The following is an 18,335-nucleotide window of genomic DNA, read 5'->3' as shown; positions in this document are numbered from 1 at the left end:
TTATGGAAACGCTAAGTTAAAAAAAAACATTAGTATTAACAACCGTCTTAGTTGAACTTTTAAAGATAATACATAAGTCTGAAATCGTATAGTAATTTGAATTGAACATTAAAAGATAGTTATAGTGCACTTCCGGTACCAGATATAGAAGTAATCGTGTAATGTTATGACCCTTTAGGCTGTGATCATAGCGTAGTATCTGTTAACTGTGGCAAGCGGGTTCGAGGGTCAAAACATTATTATTATTGTTATTGTATTCTTGTTAATTGATTTGAGCGACGGATGGTCGCTGGATCAGTTATTATGATTAGAAGAATAAACAATTAAATTGCGGGAGAAATGATTGACGAGTGTGAATCGCAAAAGGAATGTGAAAATAGAAAATATATGTAAACATTATTTTGGGGTTTTGAATAAACAAATAACTAGTTGTGGGTTAGATTGGTATGAAACACGTAATTAGGTGACGTAAGAGAACACGTGATGTAGTTAGTTTTGGAGAGATTCAGAGAGTTGAGGATTGACCACCAGAGCGGACAGACGTCTAGACAGGGGTGGACAGACAGCTAGGAGCGGCTGTATGAACAGAAAATGTAGAAACTGCAGATCCTGTGAAAACCATTTGAGACAACTGTAATAAATTTATATTATAAAAATATAAAGAGTTGTTTTAATGGTTTCACAAATAACTGTAAAAATATCCCGTGTAATAAGTCTGATACAACATGACTTAGTTTACACGTCAATATCATGTCCCCTGGCTAACAACATACATCCGATTTATACGTTTATTATCTGTCTGTAAAAAGAACAATATCTTACATCCACTAGATAACACATGACACGTTTTAATATATCATCTCCTCCAATATAAACCACCCAATATACAACAATAGTATAGCTTGGGTATTAGATAAAGAAGTAAAACTATAGTTCTGACTTTAAACAGGAAGATATCAAATATCCATGGGTAATAGATTACATCGCTTTTATTCAAAACATGTATTAAAAATATATAACAGCGACTAATTGAAGTGCGGCAGTCTCAATATTAAGTCGCAACTTTAAAAATAAAATCGCGCCACGTAAAGAGGTGACCTTTCATACTTCTTCCACTTTTAATTTATATAAAGTTAAGTATGTCTATATGTTTATATATTTATATTTACAGGATTCACTACGAAACTAATTAACCGATCATTATGAATTTGGGGGATACACCTGCGAAGCGTCATAAGAGGTAATGTGAGCGCAGCAATTCTGCTTATGTATGCTTTAAGTTAAACTTACCCAGACAGGCTGATTTGGTCGTAGGATAGAGGGGGATAACAGTAGTGACTATAATAAAGTTAATAGCTACGAGGGGGTGTTCCAAAAAATAATGCTTCTTTTTTATTCGCCCCAAATGGATCAGAGGGAATTGCAATTGTTATGATGATTGAACTTATACATTCATGACCGGAAATTTTCATCTCTCTGTTGCATATATTGACGGTGTTATCTAAAGATTTATAAAACTCTTCGACCGTCCAGCCGTACTTTCTTCCTTACTTGCTTAATTATTGCCTTCGACGATCGGACGACTCCATCTTTTTAAAAAAGAGATAACAGGTGAAATATGTGTGTGTATATATCTATATCTATCTATCTATCTATCTATCTATCTATCTCTCTCTCTCATATATATATATATATATATATATATATATATATATATATATATATATATATATATATATATATATATATATATATACGTATATATGGGCGTTGCCCAGAGGCTAAGGGGTGAGGATGGGAGTTGTATGTTTTTGGTTTCGATTCTAGCTGATGGTACCCAAGTGGTAATATTTAATTCCTGCCAGTGCTATAATCGTATATTTAATTTAAAATACCTTCAAAGAAGCAGCTTTCAGAGATTAAAAGGGCACAAATTGTTGCTTTATTTGGTGAAGGATATCGTTAGAAAGAAATTGGCATGCAGATGGAATGTTCAAGGAAGGGAATTCAAACAACAGTTAAAAGTTACAAAGAAACAAAGTCTTTCAAAAACAAAAAAAGGACAAGACCGTAAAAAGCCTACAACCGCTAGCGAAGTCAAAGCTTTGAAAAAAACATCCCAAATATATATATATATATATATATATATATATATATATATATATATATATGATGAGAATAAAATAAAAAAATTAAAAAAACTTTTACTCTTCTTTACAGCTCTATCCCCCCCCCCCTTTTTGCATATCCAACAACTTTTTCCGTTTCTGAAATAGAACAGAGTTATACATTTCATTACATCAAAAATATATTTTCAAATATTTGTACTGGTGCTTTGTTTTCTTAATTTTATTCATCCAGAGGAAGTCTCGAAATAAAGACGAAACGGTGATGAACACATAACTTGGTTTGCCCCTTTTTTAATTTTCTATCTCTCTCCCTTTTTTTATTTCTCACTCACTCCCCCCTCTCTCTCTCTCTCTCTCTATATATATATATATATATATATATATATATATATATATATATATATATATATATATATAATCCTTTTCGGGATCAACGGCAAACTACCACCGTGTGTGTTTGTGTGTTTGTATGTGTGTGTTGGGGTGGAGAGGAGTCCCGTAAGCCGTGGTGAAGGCAACCTTTCTAAGAGAAGCAAATCTCTGATTTAAAAAACATAAAGCGGCAGACCAATACTCGCATTAAGCTGTTCTGCAGTTTAACTTATTGCTGGCTATCTTGCTCTTGCTTGTTGCTGGATCTCAACATTTTTAACCGAGAGAGACTTAGCCGTCGTACAAAGCTAAGATTCTGTAATATCATCTGTGCATAGATACTCCCTCAGGCATTTGTCTATTAAAATGGTCCTGTGGCGATGGAAGTCATTTTTGGGCTCATGGACTTTACATGTCTGAGGGAGTGGCCCTCGTTTGACAAGACGTTGCAATCATCATATATATATCGCTGACTAAGTTTTTTTGGAATACCCTTACATAAACGATTCTATTAGTGCATAAGATTAGCAATAAACATAATCATTATAAAAGTAAACCAAGACTCATAAAAAAATCCGAATTTGCGCCTCAAACAAAACAAGACCACCTGTTTCGAATATCGCCTTAATCACTTGGGCAAATCCCAATGGTCAGTACAAAACTCAATTCCTATAAATAACTCATTTCCCTAGCATTGTGATCAATGTATGCTCATGTTTTTATTAACATGATAAACTATAGTCTCGTCGAAACTATCTAATAAGTTATTAATGATTGCATTATACGCTTCTTGAATGATAAGGGTTGTTTTAACGCTTCGTAAACCTCCGTGTAAACTCCGGTTTTACACATGATAGCGCTCTATAAACAAAGTATTTTCAAGTGTTATACGTAAAGTAAGAGAAAACAAACAGAAAAAAAAAACAGAAAGGCGATTTGATTTAATGTTTTGGTGGACAATGGAATGCTTTTCGCAGTGAAAAGAATTGTAAGTGATTTCACAGATTGCTAAAAAAAGAAACACGCATGAATAACAAATTAAAAAAAAACAAACGGGAGGTTAAATTATATAACCATGTCAATGCATCTTTTATATATCTTAAACATAATTAAGACTTCTACCTAATCATGGCTTACGGAACGAAAGCATGCCATCTCCGGGGATTAATTAAAAGGTTTCGTCCGAAATTCTTTACAGATTCCAGAGTTTGAACATGACACTTTATTTAATACAGTGGGTTGGTTATTCTCATTCTGTCAACTATGACTGAATATAAGGGATATATTACTATTATACTTAGTTATCGCTTGTATTAAGAAAGTAATCAAGATAGAAATAATAGTCTAAATCATTTCTTAACCAATACGTATTAAGTTATATCGACAAAATAAATGCCTAACAGTTAAAATTAATTTCCCTCCCCACAAAAATATAATTTCCCTCCCCACAAAAAATTAATTTCCCTCCCCACAAAAAAAATGATTTCCCTCCCCACAAAAAATTAATTTCCCTCCCCACAAAAAATTAATTTCCCTCCCCACAAAAAATTAATTTCGATGGGTCACCCTTTTCTCCCTTGACAGAAACTGGGTTCGAAATTAAGTGAGCGATGCCCTTCTCCCTTCCCTTACTATCACTTTCTCACAGAAGATAACTTTTTTCTCTACTCCATCGTTATTATCATGGCAAGTGCTCGGCTGAGCTTCCAGCTATGGTTCTCCTCTGTAAAACATTCACGATAAAAACTCGTCTAGCAGAAATCACTCTCGATTTTAAACAAAACGAATATTTTATGAGCAAAGTTTTTTTTCTAGAACTGGCAGTCTGTGGAACACAATACCGGGAGGTTGCTTCACAGCTGACTATAACATCGTCGTTTTTATGTCTAATGTAAACAAATTCTTGTCGAGACGCTCTTTTAAATAATCAAATTATGCTCAATCACCACCATTATTTACAATCATCACAGTATTTTCTTGCCGTTCAACTGACATCCGTTTAACTTTTATCCTCGAATAACTTTTGCGGCTTGTTAAGTGGGGACATCTTAGTAGGAAAAGAATTAAAACAAATAATTTTATTTATTATCACAACGGTTGAAAACATGTTTTTATTTTTCATTATTCTGAACAGTCGAACAAATTCATTATTTTTAGTTTTTTTTTATTATTTTTAATCTATTTTATCAGAAATTCATTGAAATCAAGGTTTGGGTTGAATAGTATTTATAAATCTTCAGCTTTCTAGAAAAATTTTTCCCTTCGATTAGTTGTATTGTTTTTCTTTACATAAAATAGAAAAAAAAACACTATGTGGATGTCCGAAGACCCCCAAATATTATTTGATACACCATAAAGGTACATCCGAGGATAACAGTGTATTATCTTGTTTATCTCGTTAAAGACAGAAAGATAAATCACAGGTAGATTTTTGATATGACCTATATTGATTCATACGCGGGTTGTTCCAAAAGTAAAGCCTCCTATTTTTTCTTACTAAAGAAGTTGAAGATCTATCAAAAGGAAGTCGTATTATTAAAACGAGCGACCTTTTGTGTTCTAGAATTTATTTTTCTGCATAACCATCAGCATTCTCAATACACTTTTACCAGGAATTCAATGGCGCATCTCTGCTTCTGACGAACGTCAATGACTTGGGTTTCTTGCTTAGAGTCTCACGCTGTCAATATCTCCAAAAGATAGCTTAAACTTTTAGGTCATGAATGCATAAGCTGAGTTATAATATAATGTAATTTAAAAATCCCCTCTGATCCATTCGTGCAGGATAAAAAATAGGACGCATTACTTTTGGAACTTTTCTTGTATTTTATACAAGTTTCGAACTGGTTACTAACATTATTGCAACGTTTTGACCTCTATATTCTTCAATTGTAATTTTTTTTTTCGCAATCGTTAATTCTCGAAATAAAGCCTTGTTTAATTTAATTTATCAATTAGACCGCATTCATTTCGCATGACTTTTAGTTTCGCATAACTTAGTTACGTTTCTTTTTTAGTCTTTTCAAAGGGTATTAAACACATAATCGATGAATAGAAACGATGGTAAAAGTCCAGAATAGTTAACACTTGATAATTTGTAAAGCATAGAAAACGCATAATTTATATGAAACATGTTATAATGAAATTCTCGACCTAAATTCTCAAATGTAAAAGTTTATAACTTTTTATGTTACACTTTTTAAAATATTTTATAAAATCTGTCTCGCGTAACTCGATATTTAATGACTATCCCATATTTATAAACATAGTGTGCGCTTTTCTGAATTGGATACTTATAGTGGAGATCATGTGAAGGTTGCCAACATTGATAGTGAAAACAGTACTGTAAAATTGGAATTTGGTACGCTTTCACTCTCGTCAACATGTTTTGCATATTAAACAAAACAAAACTTTTCATTAAGGAAGAAGGTTATTATTTTTCAGAATTTAATGAGATGAAGATTGATAATTTATATGTAAGAATACAATTACAAATTACTTCAAACTTTTACCTGGCCGTGAGGGAAAGAAAAGCAGGAACCATTGTTGAGTAAATAAAGATTTCCGTTCAAAATTTTGTACAGATTTTCTAGATCGAACAAAAAAAAAAGATGCAACTAAAGAAGGTCGGATTTTACATCGGTCGAAACGTTATGACAATAACATGTAAAATTAGAACAATAGTTTTAAAACACCAAATACAGTTGAACCCCGGGATACGATGTCCCTAGGACACGGTTTTTTCAAGTTTAATATGCGGATTACGACGTTTTTCCGGCCCCTGGTTACGGTATTTGCCCCGCCTTACGGTGTTATTAATTATGTTATTTGATTATATACATGTGTATTACATACTGTATTTAATTTGTTACTTTTTTTTAATATGTACTAAATAAAATTTTGGTTAGGCCCTGCCATACAGCAATTTCATCTTATGATCCCAACCCCGAAACGGATTAATGCCGTATCCCGGGGTTCTAATGTAATACATGTCTTTTTATTCTTTCCAATTAAACTAAATCTGAAGCAGAATATATATATATATATATATATATATATATATATATATATATATATATATATATATATATATACTAAACTTTTGGGCGAGTTAAAAACAGGAAAAAATTATAGCCCGTTGGATTAGAATGAGTGCTTTATGCCAAACTTCTAGAGTAGATATGGCATTTTGGTGACTAGTCTCCATTAATCTCTATTATTCCGTAACTGTGCACCAAACGGATACTATAACACTTAGTTAGTTGCACCTTATCATAACAAAGGTCCATACAAATGATTTTACACACGATTATAACTAAAATTAACATAAAAGAATAATATTTCTATCCCATTATGGCTGACAGAACGAGAACAATCAACCCCATGGACACAATAAATTCCACCCACGTTCATAAGGATGCACTTGAAAATGTTAGGAGGTCACATCGATGGAAACGTTGTGAAAATAAATATCAGTAGTTCAGATATTCAAAATAATATAAACATATTTTAAAATCGTTAAAACAAATTGGAAAGAAACGTATGTTCAATTTTTGAAGAGCGTTCATTTTGTAGTGTAAGTTATATAACTGATAGGGACGACTGCTTTAACTAATCAATATCCTGCAAACTATCGAAGCGGCTATAGGGTTTATAAATCTAATCGGATTATTGGTGGTCATTTATGCTAATCTCAGCCCCCAAAACCAAGAGATTAGACCATTCCTGTGACGATCTGGCTCCTGTTGATTGCAGTGTGATGCTACTTCTGTGCAATTCTAGGAGGTCCACCCTCCCAGGCCTTGCCTTCTCTCTTTGAGAAGAGGTTATTTTATTGCTAATCGCCTGATGCGCTCTGACTGGGGAATTCCGACTGTCCGCCCAGGCACTTTCTGCAGATCAGCATGCCCCTCCTCGGAGGCGTTAGTTTCTCAATCCTACTTTCTGACCCTGGTGTCTAAGTTCTTGTAATCGGAGAGAACTAAATACCGCGAATGTCTTATCTGTTTGTTTTTGCTCGATATGGGGTACTCTACAAAATGCCAAATATTGACACACTATTTCAAAGTCTCTCAGAATTCTACCCATCCCTTTAAGCGCAAATATTTGCGACTCACTTGCACTTGGTCCACATCTCCAGTTAGTTTTTTAAATCATTTTCATGAGCCCGCGTGCTCCTATGATGATTGGGATGATGGAGATTTTCCTAAGATTCCAGTTTCTTTTCATGACATATACAAGGTATTTAGTTACGTAGCCTTTCCCTCTCACCTCTTTTTAAGTTGGTTTCATTATGGACAATGCCTTCGACAATTAAAATATTTCTTTATCTCTTTTGCTCATTATCGCTATACCAAGTTTTAACAGATCCCCTTTCTATGTATGTAGTCCTTCGGATTACATAGTCATGAATAGTGTATAACTTATTTCCAAAGGTTATTTCGTCTATATAAATAAAACAGTAGATGCATGTGTGTGTCTCTGTGTAAATATTTACCCGATAAACTCTTAAATTATTGATCACATAACACTGAAATTAACAGAAATAGTAATCATACACCAAAGATGGTTTATAACGAGCAAAACTTTTGTTTGGATGGATGAATAAAGCATACAGAAGTCGGCAACTTGAAATGCAAAATGCTCATTTCTATTAAGTTGCGCATGCGTAAACTAAGTACAGATAAAAGTTGCTTAATTTGAAAACTTTCTTATCAGTCTGTCGAGTTAGCTCAAATAGTAGCGAACGCTGCTGGAAATAAGTTATATATATATATATATATATATATATATATATATATATATATATATATATATATATATATATATATATATATATATATATATATATATATATATATATATATATATATATATATATATATATATATATACATTACTTATTTCAATATTTCCAGCAGCGTTCGCTACCATTTAGCTAACTCGACAGATTGATAAGAAAGTTTTCAAATTAAGCGACTGTTGACCGGGAGTTAATGATGATTAACGAATGTTTCACAATCCCATATTTGTTATTGTTATCGAGATCAGCCATTTTTCAATTAAATTGAATGATTTTTCAGTTAAACTGAATGATTGCTTGCTTTAGTTGGGGACCCATCGCGGTGCACCGGGAGGAAACTCACGTGCCTCTCGTTGTGACTTAGTTTATAATACATTGTAGTCTGCATGGCACTATAGAAAACCTACTGTTGATTTTCTAAAATTATTTTCTGCATATAATGGCTTGAATTAGGATTATTTCGATTATCGATACTTATCGAAAATATTCCAATACATAAAATATCTAAGAATACTGCCAGACACATAAAGTAACTGCGTATGAAATTCCGCGTAATATGTTCCAAGAATTTGCTACTCTATTGGGTATTCGTCTTTTTACGTTTTACTTCAGTCAATTTGAAGACATTAATGAGCTCCTACCTGGAGCTAATATTTGATTTAATTACAATTTGAATTTTTCCGAGGGCTCTATTAATCGAACAGACTTTTCTCGTTTAATTTACGAGGGTACCATGCTCTTGTTCTGTCAGTAATTCACAAGTGTACTTTTAAGTGTCGCTCGCACTTAGGATTGAAGCTTCAACCTCAAGAATGGCAACTTTTACAACTTAATCTTACCAAGTACTCTATCAACTGCGCCACGCGTCCTTGTGCAAGGGTTCCGTTCGAAATTCTGTGGAAATTCTCGAGTTCAACAGAAAGATTCTCGAGTTCGACAAAATATCCCTTAAGAAGATCAGGTGGTTTTTTTTTCTAGTAAATCCAGAAATGTAACAAGTAATTTATTTTTCAACCCGCAAAAACAGAAAAACAAACGTAACGCGTCACAGCTTACCAAAGCCCAAATGCCACTCGAGGGCAACGACTAATGCTTTGTGAAAAGATATATGGTGAGACTTATACCGTGGGGATTGCAGAAAATGGATCGAATCTGTATAAATTTTGAAGAAGACTCGACAAAACTGATTGAACTTTGACTTGAAAATGATCATGTTGTAGTCGACTTGGAATCAGACCTGAGGCATTGTGTTCCACAAACGGGCAATTCTTGAAAAGGATTTCTGCTCATGGGAACTCTGTATAACTCAATGTATGAATAAAAGCAAAAAAAAAAAAAAAAATCTTTACAGTGGTTGTAGGTAGACGAGTTTTGTTGTGAATGTTTTCCTAAGACGGCTCAGAGACTGAAGAATAAATGGTTTAATCAAGAGGAATCTAGAGATTTAAAAATAAGAACCCTCAAGGACCTGTGACGTAGTGGATAAAAATTCTGTTATAACTTACATTCTTCTGGAGGTAGAAGTGCGAGCAACACTCAAAGTATAACTGTGAATTACTTAGGATTTCTACTAAGCCATCGCTTATCGAATGGGAGCATGCTACCCCTATGGATTAAATAAAGGGTTTCGTTTGAAATTCCGCGCAGATTCTCAAGTTCGAGAGAAATATTCCCGAGTTTGACAAGTATGACTGAAGAAGGTCGGAAGTTACATCAACCGAACCGTTTTGGAAATAACACTCAAGATGAGAACAGTAGTCCGGAGAATCCAAACAATACAAATAATAAATCCTCATCTCAAAAATTAAAAAAAACATGAAAAAAAAAAATTAAATTACTCACATATAAAGTGTCATACATGTTCACGATGAAAATAGAAAGAAACAAAGGACAGATTTGGTAAGGGAATTAGAGATAGTAAAAGATTAAAATAATAAAAAAAAGTTGGACTCACTTCACGCGCAGCTGATGTAAACAAACCTGTGAAGGAAGACACGCTCGATGTGGTTTCCCGCTTTTTTCTCTCTCCGTTGCGACCGCTGAATCTGCAGCTGCCAAGACAAATCAGTTGCAACTGCTGAAACTGCAGCTGCAGTTGCCAAGACGAAGCGACAAAGTATGCACTACTGCTACAGCCGATGCTGCTTATGCATGCAGCTGGTTTTGTTTTGTGTTTGTTTTACAAAAGAGGTCCTATATTAATAAGAAGTTTTGGTACTTCTGTAGTATGAGGACCGTGCTATTGTCGGAATCGTCCAGGCGGTTTCCGGAAAACACTGGAAGATGTCTAACGAAAGTTTCTGTGATTTTTTTTTTTTTCGCAGCAACGCTAGCCAATTTCTTTTCAATTAAAAATATATTATTTCTGTCAGTACGAACCTAATTAAATGAAAAATTAATTGAAAATAAAAACAATATTTTTGAATAAGTATTCGGACATTTTTTGCTCAAATCTTAGAAATTTTAAGATTCAAATCAAGAAAGAAAATCAATTGTAAGATGTTTTTCATAATTAAATATTTTTTAATCAAACAACAGATAGCAAATTAATTTTTATTAGAGTTTTTCTTCTTTTTTATTTTTAAATGAAGAAAAATGTTTATATTTAATGTTTATTTCATAATAAACCTATAATAGCAGATGTTTTTCTTTGATATTTTGCATTAAAATATCAAGCCGTATTCAATTAAACTATTTCATAAATCCAAGTCGTAATTCAAGATGTGTATCGCGCTAAGAGTCAAATGCTACAGCATATTAATTTACAAACTTTGCATCATTTAATTTAATGTGAGGCAGATGTTATTATGTTCATTCGCTTAAACTGATGAAGAGGCAAATTAGTGTCAGATGAAAACGGAAGATGGAGATCAAACATTAATTTTTATATTTTTTTTTATAGTTGTTTTAAACACAACACTGAAACTAAGTCAAGTAGTCAATTAGACGGCTTTTTCTTTCTGATTTTCTGTTCTTTTACTTTCTATTGTATTTAAAGTAGCTGGAGAAAGGGGAGAGCGAGACAATTAAAAAATTAAGTTAATACAAAGAAGTATTAAAATAAACATGCTACAGACTATTTTTACATCTCTAATGTGTTCTAATATATATATATATATATATATATATATATATATATATATATATATATATATATATATATATATACAGTACTGCACATGGACGACTATATATATATAGTCGTCCATGTGCAGTACTGTTTCACTGTTTCACAGCTCACCAGGGAACTGCCTCAAGCCAGCATCGAAACCTGACCGACCAAATGACAGTCAAGGCTTCTCACCATAACGCTATATGGTTGCTGCTGAGTGACTCATGAATTTAACGATGTTTTGACATCGTCCAAATGTCTCTGCTCGATTTGTTTACACAAAGAGCGTCACTTTATACGCTAATGGCAGTTTGTATATCACTTCCTGAAATGCTCGACCCAAGATAGGGAGCATTATAGTCATCCACATGCAGTACTGTTTCGCTGTTTCACAGCTTATCAGTGCGGCATATATATATATGTGTGTGTGTGTGTGTGCGTGTGTGTGTGTGTGTGTGTGTGCGTGCGTGTGCGCGCTCGCGCGTGTGTATGAAGAGAGAGACAGAGACACCGAGATATGAAGTAAAATAAAACGAAACTGTTGTTTGAAGGAGCTCTGGAAGCATTAACCCATAGGAGGGAATAATAAATAATTTGATTCGTTATCAAGTTAAACTTAACACCACATCTATATAAAAATCGCCTAGTAACACGAATTCCTTGCATTTTAGCCTGACACTTTCCTAGGGGATGAAACGTGAAAACTCCGTGTAGTTTAATTACTATATATATATATATATATATATATATATATATATATATATATATATAAAGGGAGAGAAAATGGAAGAGAGAGAGAGAGAGAGAGAGAGAGAGGCGAAGAACTTACATAAAAATAGCTTACAAAAACTATTGTTATACAACTTTATGATTGAAATACCATTTTGCGTAAATATGGCGTAATCTAGAGGTCCAATTTTCACAACTGTATGCATTAAATAATTTTTTTTCGGTAAAAAGAGTCGAATATTGACTTCTAAGTGGTCTATTATGTCTCATTTATCAGCATAAACATGGGACTTTACATACCCTCCTAAATTATCTGATGGAGTTGAATCTCATGAACGAGGTGACCAGATGACCGGTCCATTTCGTGAAATTATTCGTTCATCAAATTTTTCTCTTCGTAAATTGATCGCTGTGTAAACTGTGGCTCCGTCCTACTAGAACGACACAATGAATTGCCAAACCAAGTTAAAGTATAAAAAAAACGATAATTGCCAAATCTTCCATTAAAAATAGTTGTCAATTTAAAGTTCGACTCCTCTACAAAAAATGCTTAAAAAAAAATAACACCATATATATGTATATCTTTACACAATTTTTGGTTTAGTTTGGTAGAAAAAATCCAACAGAGTGCTCGATTTTTAAATAATAAGAGCATCATAATTATTACGTAAAATAACATCAAATAAGCATGAAACCATTAGTTTCAGTTCAGATGTAGTTTCAAAAAATCTATTATAATGCTTTGTTGGATTTGTTTGTGACGTAAAGAAACCAAAAGTTCAACTTTCATGTTGATTATATATATATATATATATATATATATATATATATATATATATATATATATATATATATATATATATACGGAACTTTAACCAACTTTTCTTGGATTTTTCCGTTATTGGATATTCTACACGTGAAATTATTTTTCTTTTTTCTTCATTCCTTTTGCTTCACTATTTTTTTTACCGAGTAGGCTCTATGGCTTACTTATAGTTTCATTCAATACTTTGCAAGCAAAATCCGATTCCGCATTTTGTTAATTCATATCCTCTGATGAGAAGGAAAGTATTTCTTTCGAAATTCCGCGGATTAAAGACAATCCACTTCATTTGCTGTTTCCTTTTTTAAAAATTAAATATGTTTTTATTTTTTTTTATTTTTTACACAGTGATCACCACTTATCAAGGCCCGGAAGCCACTCAGGGATAAGGGTTATTGCAAGTACATTACGTTAGTGTGGAGATGTGATGAAGTGTTTACTTAAGGGGGCGGTTCATTAGGAATTTGTAAACATTGGGCTTGAAGACATCCAAGTTCTAGTCCGGTGGGAAGCAGGCAGACGGAACAGAGTTCCACAGGCGTGCAGTTCTAAGAAAGAAGCTTTGTTCATGGAATCCGCGTTTTGATTTAGGCACAGATATAGAGTGGTGGAAAAGTGCTGTAATATTTTTTTTTATTAATTATTTGTTCTTTTATATATATATATATATATATATATATATATATATATATATATATATATATATATATCGAAGAAAATGAGACTCATTGAGCTCGGGCTAAATTGTTTGATTCAGGAAAAAGAGTTTTACAAAACTAGTTAAAGATAAACAAATAAAAAAAGTAAGCCCATAAGTTTCTAATCACTATATGTCCGTCTCTTTTTTCCTCGCTCGCCAACTACGGGTTAGATAGTGTTACTTAATCCTCTGATTTTCCTCTTTGTTTTTATATCGATGATTTCACTCTCTTTATTCTATCCATGTTTATTACCTTCTACTGTCAATGAATAGAGAGTTGGAGAGACGGTAACGAGAGTTAAAGGCACCGTATAAGAGCGCGAGGTTGAGGATGCGAAACAAACACACGGCGGGCGTTTGTCTCATTTATATTTCCAGCAACTATCCGGGAAGTAAAAATTTTAAGGTTGCTGAAAATGTTTGCAAAATATATGCGATCATTACATTGGTCCTGTCACACTAACAAAACTGAAAACAGCAAATACTTTTGACGAGAAAGAAAAGCATAAATTTCTCAAATAGTTTACTTTTAAAAAGATGTAGTCCTCTTTATCATCACTATCACCACTACCATCATCGTCATTATCACGCCCTCCTGGAGTGTAACACTTCTTAAATAGTGATAAGGACGCTGGCCAACAGGGCTCTAGTAAGAATCCAGAAGTTGGCATCAGGGCCCATTGTCTTGTGGTCGTTTTTATCTTTAAATGTAGTACGCAAAGCCGGGTAAGCCTTACAATAGGATACAAAATGAAGTACATACGCACAGCAATTGTACAATGATTTGTGCTATGACAACAGCATATTTTTTCATTGTTTTGACTCTTGAGTATATATCCGACACAGATAGACACAGTTAATCAATTGAAAACCACATCACTATATAAGATATAATATATCAACGGGTGCACACTCGAGTCAAAATAACGAAAAGAATATTCTGTTATCACAGCCCTAATAATGATTAGCAAATTGCCGTGTTAGTAGCTGAAGGGAAAATTTCCAGAATCTTCCATAGGCCAGTGGTAGAGGTTTAGGCTTCTTTCCGTGGGGTCCCGATTTCGAATCTCACGTAGATATCAGCATAGTTGGGAAAGCAGAATCTCGGGTAGGAATTCCAAAGTCTAGCAGTTCTGAGAAGAAACTATTGGAGTAGAAGGCTTTCTTACACCTAGGAACCTCTACTGCGTAGGGGTGGGATTAAGCTGCTTGTCGTAGACGACGAAACACGTGTCAATGGATAATTATATTTTAAACTATAAAAAGCCAAGAATAACGAATGCCTAATTAGACTATCAGCAGGAACCAACAAATCGCTGTGCCTACACTTCAAAGTAAATCATACTTTTCCCACCAAAATAACCGTGCGGTTTGATCTCAGTAAGAGTTTCTATTGGAGTGACAACACGACCAAGTGTGTTTTTAAAGATGTGATTGACCGCCTTAAACAGGGATAAATGGTGCTAACAGTGGAGGTATGAGCTCTAATGAGAGCAAATCTTGTTTGATCGTAAAAATACAGGTTGTTTTGTAAAAATTGATATTAATTCACATATGTTCTGAGTAACTGCGGGTCCGAGGCAAATAAAATAAAAATAGATTTCATATTAAATAATTCGTCTATTGTAATGGAAAACTTCCGGACAAGTCAAATGATTAAAATTAAAACAAGAAATTCATAGCAACATTTTATTTTTCAACCAGATTTTGCTCTGTGCACAAGCTGTAACAAAGCACAGTTCATGTCGGTAGTTAAGCTCCTGTAAAACACGCTGTAAGATACATTTAAGAATAAAGAGGATTTGAGAGGTAATGGGGTCGTAAGGTGTTTGTTTCCATAATTTCCAGTTTGAAATATTCACCTTTTCCTTATTTCTTTTCTTTATTTTTGACTTTTCGGTTTAAAACGTTTCCTTTATTTCTTATTCTTTCTTTTTTTTATGACTCTCTTGTGTTAATGTTTCTTTTTTTGTTTTTTATTTTATTTGTTTTTTATTTCTTTATTTCTTATTTCTTTTTTTTCTTTTTATAACTTTCCGGTTTAAATTGTTTGTTGTTGTTTTTTATTTCTTTTTTTTTATAACTTTTAGGTATGAAATTTTCTTTTTTGTTTGTTTTTATTTGTTTTTTTTTTCTTTTTATAACTGTCAGGTTTGAACTTTTTCGTTTTTTGCTTTTATTTCTTTGTTTTTGTCTTTTTATTACTATCAGGTATGGCGTTTCTCTTTTATTTCTTACTTTTATTTGCTTGACCCCTGCGTACTTCTCATAACTTTATGTGCATATGTATATATATTACAAATTTTCATTCATGTCTAAGTTACCTAAATCTAAGATTTCAAGTGTTTAGACCCAAAATTAGCGGAGTAGTTTGGTAGAGAAATGTCCCCCCCCACACACAATTTCACTTTTATAGATATATAGAATTCTTTTCTTTTTCTTTTCATAACTTTCCGGATTGAAATGTTTTCGTTCATGTTTAATTCGTTTATTTCTTTCTTTTTATAACTTTCCGGTGATAAATTTTCTATTATTTTTTTCTTTATATAACGTCCAGGTTTCTTTTATTTCTTACTAGCAGTTCCGCCCGGTTTTGCTCGGACCCTATGTACTGTTCATAACTTTCTGTGCATATGTATATATTAAAAAGTGTGACTATGTACGGTAATGCCTTTCTATATAATAGGCTTCCTTAACTACCATAGAGAAATTTTGGTAGAGACTGCAGAAGTCAATTTTTTTTTGTTGACTCCAATTTTGACCCCCTTAACATTTATTGTTTTGGGCTCAAATAAAATTAAAATGTTTGACCCATGCCCAAGTAACCTACATCTAAAATTTCAAGTGTTTAGACCCAAAAGTTGCGGAGGAGTTCGGTAGAGTCTACAAAGGTCAACTCTATAAACTTTGACCTCTTGCCTGTCAATTTTTTGCCCACAAACTGATTAAAAACTTGCTGCATGTCTGAATAACCTTTATGCATACTTTCAAATGTGCAGACCGAAAATTGGCTTAATAGTTTGCTAGAGACCGTTAAGGTTAAATCTTTTGAACTTTGACCCTTTGGAAAAAAAACGATTAAAAAGCTTGCCCTATGTTTGAATACACTTTATGAAAAATGTCAAATGTTTTTACCAAAAGTTGGCTAAGTAATTTGGTAAAGACCGCAGAGGTAATTTTTTTTTTTAATTTGGCCCAATTATGACCCCTTAACATTTATTGTTTTGGGCTCAAATCAGATTATAAAGTTAGATCCATGTCCATATTTAAAATTTCAAGTATTTGGTCCCAAAAGTGGCGGAGGAGTTTGAACTTTGACCCCTTAACAGCCAAATTTCTGTCCGAAACTCGATTAAAAAGATTTTCTCAAATTTCAATACCCCTTATGTTAAATCTCGAGTCTGTAGACCTACAATTGACAGAGTTCTTTGGTAGACAAGTGTACACAGACAGACAGGCATTCAAACATACAAACATTTTCACTTTTATATATATATATATATATATATATATATATATATCTATAGATTTCTTTTTTTTTTAACTTCGCAGATTCGAAATTTGTTTCATATCATTATAAATATTAGTGCGAACACTGGGAAGCATGGTTTTTGCCATCATTTTTAGCGAAGGGTGCGCACTAGTAGTAGCAGCAGCAGCAGCAGTAGTAGTAGTAGTAGTAATAATAATAATAATAATAATAATAATTATAATAATAATAATAATAATAATAATAAAATATTTACAACTTCCAAAGTTTTTGCATATAACTGCTGTAGATGTAAGATGAAGAAAAAATGTTCATGGGCGTGTCTTTGGAGGATCAAAATTGACATAATACTAATATGAACAAATGAAGAGGGGCTGTTAAGCATTTGTATGTAGTGTTATTATGTATGGAAGTGAAACATGGCCAGTGATGGTTGAGGACATGCATAACATGGAGAGAAATCATACGAAAATGATATGATGGATGAGTAATATGAGTCTTATAGACAGTCTTTATTCTGATGCCCCCAGGAAAAGATAAATCTTGATAGTTGAAAGAAATGTGTGCCAAATAAGTAGCATGGTAACATGGAAAAATAGATGATCATTTCTGGGTTTATTAGATGTAAAACCGTTGAGGTAACATGTTCAGTTTATAGCGGAAATCCGTGGAAAACACGGTAGAAAGTAATAAGAATGAACTTGAGAGTGTTCGTGCGTTTCTGGACATATGTCCGAAGGAGTTTCACGGTTCTAATACTGCGAGTCTAGGTTGGTCTGGGAGAAATCGTCACTAAATGGAGATTCTGCTGGTTTTAAGACAAAGCTTCCAAATCCCAGAACCGGAAACACTTTAGGTGCATTCCCAGATCCAAAGTAGTTCGATATTGTGAGTTTGTTGTGACGTTCGTTTTGATATTTTTCGTTTTCATCTTTATCTCTGGCCAATTTGAAAACAACGTTCATGTTGTCATTTCTGAGGAGAACATTTCTCGATAATGCCATAGTTTGTCCTTCTTTGTATCTTGTCCGTACTCCATTTTTTATGGCCCGTGTGTGGGGGGGGGAGTTGAGGTAGGTTTGTCTTATCGTCTGAATTGCTTCTTTTCTTTATATTCCATTTAACCTACTTTGAAGAAAAAACATCTCACAACAACACACGTTCTGTTTTTCAGCCG

General features: G+C 33.2%; 1 protein-coding gene across 2 annotated transcripts in view; it reads right to left on the bottom strand.

Annotated features, from left to right (window-relative positions):
* Positions 1-18,335, bottom strand: part of LOC145249599 (cadherin-like and PC-esterase domain-containing protein 1) — an 837,303-nt gene that overhangs the window by 796,327 nt on the left and 22,641 nt on the right. Inside the window, exon 1 of one of the 2 annotated variants that reach the window (XM_080111306.1) lies at positions 10,259-10,370. The exons of the other annotated variant lie outside the window; for it this stretch is intronic. The gene's annotated coding sequence lies outside the window, so the exon portion shown is untranslated. Of the gene's footprint in view, positions 1-10,258; positions 10,371-18,335 lie in introns of those variants that run through there. 2 annotated transcript variants of the gene reach the window in all.

The sequence above is a fragment of the Euprymna scolopes genome, chromosome 28, assembly GCF_053919585.1.
Source record: "Euprymna scolopes isolate OS-2025 chromosome 28, ASM5391958v1, whole genome shotgun sequence".
NCBI lineage: Eukaryota > Metazoa > Mollusca > Cephalopoda > Sepiida > Sepiolidae > Euprymna > Euprymna scolopes.
Note: the sequence above shows the minus strand (reverse complement) of the source record. Positions and strands in the feature narration are given on the sequence as shown.